The sequence below is a fragment of the Octopus sinensis genome, linkage group LG8 (genome assembly GCF_006345805.1).
Source record: "Octopus sinensis linkage group LG8, ASM634580v1, whole genome shotgun sequence".
Lineage (NCBI taxonomy): Eukaryota > Metazoa > Mollusca > Cephalopoda > Octopoda > Octopodidae > Octopus > Octopus sinensis.
The window spans coordinates 28,901,485-28,906,484 of record NC_043004.1 but is presented as its reverse complement, the minus strand read 5'-3'; positions in this window follow the sequence as shown (position 1 = coordinate 28,906,484).

The window sequence follows — 5,000 nt, the reverse complement described above, 5'->3', positions numbered from 1 at the left end:
TCTCTAATGACGGAATACCAAGTATATGGAGCTGTTGACCCATCACCTGGGATATTCCAGAAACAGTTTTTAGACTGTTTCTGGGATTAATTACTTCTAATTCACCTCTAACTGACCTGAGAGACTCGTCGTGTCTTGGTTTTGTTGTCCTTTTTCCTCTTATACACACACACACACACACACACATATATATATGTATGTATGTATGTATGTATGTATGTATGTATGTATGTATGTATATAGATATATAAATATATATATATATATATATATATATATATATATATATATATATATATATATAATATATATATATATATATATATATAATATATATATAGTACAAAGTAAGATAGGGGTTATGAGGGTAACCCACTATGGGATATCAGTTATTTTTATTTTATTATTAATTTGCATATTGATGTACATTGTTTTGTTCGATTTTCATGTTCCTATTTTTTATTTATTTTATTTTATCTAGTTTCAGCTCATGAGCTTTGGCCAAGCTGGGGCACCGCCATTTGGTGTTGCTACATGATTTTACTTCACGAATGCTTTTTAGCAACTGCCATTTGGTGCATGAGAGAGTTCGATGCAGTTGCCCTCATCTGCACCTCCTGCCGTGAAGTTGGTTCATCCGGGACACCTGACAGGAAGAGATCCAGTCCTACTTTAAAGACATCCGCATCCACCCCATGCAGGTCCCTCAGGTTCTTCGGGAGGATATTGAAGAGCTGTGGGCCTCTGAAGCCCAGGCTATCACAGTATCTTGTCCTACATCTTGATGGCAAATTCGGAGTCCTTGGCACCACGCAGTGGCGCCCAGTTCTGGCATTTGTGTAACTCTCGATGCCAAAGTTTGGAACAAGTCCTTCCAGGATTTTCCAGATGTATATTATGGCATATCTTTCTCGCCTACGCTCCAAGGAATAGAGTTTTAATCTCTTGAGTGTTTCCCAGTAGCTTATATGCTGCACAGAGGCTATCTTCTTCGTGTAGCTTCGTTGGATCACCTCAAGTTCTGTGATCAACTTGACACTGGATGGTGACCATAGCTGAGAGCAATAGTCAAAGTGGCTTAGGACAAGTGTCCTCCAGAGGACCATCATGGTTTCTTGGTCTCTTGTTCTAAAGGTTCTAAGAATCCAACCGGCCAGCCGTCTACATTTCATTGTCAATTTAGCAACATGTACATGTAAGGTTGCGTCATCACTCATGTAAATACCCAGGTCACGCATTGATTGTGCCTCTGGGATTGCAATCCCTCCAGGTCCAGTGTATTCATTGGGTATTGCATTTAGTCTTGCATGTTGATAGCATAAAGCTTGAAACTTTTCAGCATTGAACTGCATGCTATTCTTTTCAGCCCACTTGTATATTTTGTCCAGCTCACATTGCAGGTGCTTAGTGTCTTCAGGGTTCTGTACTGCCTGTGAAACTTCTGTATCATCTGCATATAACTTGTGATCGTGGCTCCTGCGTGGCTAGAGGCATGTCTGAGAGGGCCATTATGAACAGTAGTGGTCCCAAAACAGTGCCCTGCGGAACACCTGTCACTATTTGCGTGTTAATGGAAGTGGCCCCATTGGCTACTACCACCTGACTCTATCCTTCAGAAGAAAGTCATGAAGCCATTCTCCCAATTTTCCAACTATGCCAAGATCACGCAGTTTGTGACATATTATTCCATGATCGACTTTATCAAAGGCCTTTGCAAAGTCGAGATATATGACTTCCACATTTGAGTGGTTGAGCAGTCGTTTCAGCACCCAGTCATAGTGTTGTAGGAGCTGAGTTAAGGAGCTTCTTCCTGGTCGGAAACCATGTTGGGTGTCAGGCAGCAAGTTATTTTCTTCAAGGAAGGTGACTATTTGTATAATTAATAAATAATATGAAATTGTAATATCCGTAAGTTGATGATCGAAATGAATTTGTTCCTCTATTCCTTATTTATTTATATATATATATATATATATATATATATATATATATATATATATATATATTATATATAATATATGATACACACACTCGCACACACACACAAAGCTCGAAATGGGGAGTAATTAACAGTCGATAACTGAGGAGGGATAAAACTTTTGGTATTTTATCCCGTACTTGTCTCTCATTATGTGTTTACTTATTTTTCACTCGTTGGTGATGTCCCGATTTTTTATCTATTTATATATATCTTTATATTTATATATCTGGAATTTATATATCCATTTTGTAAGTATGGAAGAATATATGAATATATGTATGTATTTGATTTTCGAGTGTGGATCTTAATTATGTTCCTCTAGTTTCCGCTTGCATTGCCTCCGTTGAAATTAAGAAGTGGTAGATAGCTCACTTGGAGCACTACAACTCCAGTCTGTATTTTTGCGAGTATTGCTAACACTAGCAATCTCAAAACAAACCTGTGTATTTTATATAAAAATTAAGATACTTGGATGTGCAGTATATATATATATAAATATATATATACTGCACACACACACACACACACACACACACACACACACACACACACATACATATATAGATAGATAGATAGATAGATAGATAGATAGATAGATAGATAGATAGATAGATAGATAGATAGATAGATATATAGATAGATAGATAGATAGATAGATAGATAGATAGATAGATAGATAGATAGATAGATAGATAGATAGATAGATAGATAGATAGATAGATTGATATTTCCATATATACAAGGTGCCTACAAAAACTCTCCCTGGTTTCAGGATGTTATGATATTTAAACTTATTCAAATATATTGATAGACATGTTGTGAACCGATTCTTTAACAACAGTTATTTCATTTTCTTTCAGGTGATTAGGCATCTTTGACCTTAAAACCACAGGGGTGCAAGGAAATATAAAGATGGCCGCCACTCCACGGCAACGCAGCTGGTGTGTACTGCAAAATCAAACAGTATTGTGGTCGTGCAACGTGCTTTCAGACTCAAGTATCATACGAGTCTACCTACACACAAGTCCATTCGGAAATGGTACAACGATTTTAGTCAGAAAGGGTGTATCTGTGATAAGAGAAAGGAACATTCTGGCCGACAATCAGTCTCAGAGGAAGCTATTGATCGAGTTAGAATAAAATTTGAGCACAACCCCCAAAATTCAGTACGAAGAGCTAGCCGAGAGTTACACCTCCCCAAAAGCACAGTTTGCCAGCTCCAACACAAACATCTAAAGTTTCACCCTTACAAGCTGCAGTTAGTCCATAACTCCAGCCGAAAGATAATGGAATGCGATTCGAATTTTGTGAGAATATCCAGCAATTAATGGAAGACAATGATAACCTGCTGTCAAAAATCATTTTCAGTGATGAAGCAAAATTTCACTTGAACAGTAAAGTCAATAGGCGGATATGGAGGGCTTGAATATCCCCACGCTGCCCAGGAAATTGAGCGAGACTCACCAAAAGTTATGCGTTTTTGCGGTATCAGAGAGGACAGTGTATGGCCCCCTTTCTTCTCTTCTTTGAGGAAAGAGCTGTTACTGGTCAAAATTACCTGGCGATGCTGACAAATTTGATGTTTCCACAACTAGCTGCTGAAAGTGATGACTACTTTTTCCAGCAAGATGGTACTCCACCGCACTGGCATCTCGCTGCCAGATTCCTCACTGAGCACTTGCGAAACAGATGGATTTGTCGTGCTGGACGGGATGATCAGGTGTTCTACAAGTGGCCTACGAGGGCACCAGATCTAACTGTTTGTGATTTCTTTCTTTGTGGGTTCGTGAAGAGCACAGTCTACATACCACCACTACCTGCAACCCTGGAGGAATTGAAAATTTCGATCACTGAAGCAGTTCGCATGGTAACTCCAGATACGCTGCTGAGCGTCTGGACCGAGCTCTACTATCACATCGATATTTTCCGAGCAACCAGAGGGGCGCACATTGGCTACCTTTAACGCTACCCTCTACCATATGAAACTGAATGAAATCCTGCATCTGAAGCTACTAACTGTGAAATATTATTACAATAAATTTACACACACACACACACACACACACACACACACACACACACACCACACACACACACACACATATACATACATACATACATACATACATACATACATACATACATACATACATACATATATGTATATATATATACATACACACACACACACACACACATGGATATAGCAAACTCGTTCGTTACGAAAATCTCTATAGGAGTGCTTTTTTTGCATCACGAGTCCATATGAGAGATGCTCTCGGGGTAAATAACACAGTGTTCTCACACAAACCTCACGTTAAGTTAGAGATAACGATTACTTTCTGGTATTCATAATGCTTCTGTTGCAACTGATTATTTTTTAATAACCCCACCGGATATCTACGACATCAGTAACTGAATAGATACTGGGCAGATTTGGGTGTTATGACGTGACTGGATGTCTGTCACAGAAGAGCTCAAAACAACGAAATCACGTGATATGGCCGTTCCGGTAGGCTCAGGGTAAATAAGGCAGTATTCTGTGTTCTAACACAATCCTACATGTTAAGTTAGACATAAAGATTGCATTCATATATATATATATATACATATATATAACGGGAAGCTTTATGAAAATAGACAAAAGACGAAGGCAGGTGGAAAACAAACAAACAATTGTATTAGTATGGCGCTCAGGAAATATAAATAAAACAAGTCTTTAACGTTTCGAGCCTACGCTCTTCAACAGAAAGATACACAGAGAGAAAAAAAACACAGAAAGAAGGAGAGAAAAACAATGCGTGCAGTAACTAACGAATCAACATGGCGATCTGATTTCGGCCAGAGGTCAAAGAAACATGAGACGCGCGAGCGAGATAAGGGGAGATAATAGGGTTGATAATAGGGTTGAATGACCCTAGGATAGGTCTGGACAGGCGTATGTATGGGATTGGTGTATGTATTAGTATGTATTAGTATGTATTAGTACGTATTAGTATGTACAAGGTGCGTGTGTGTG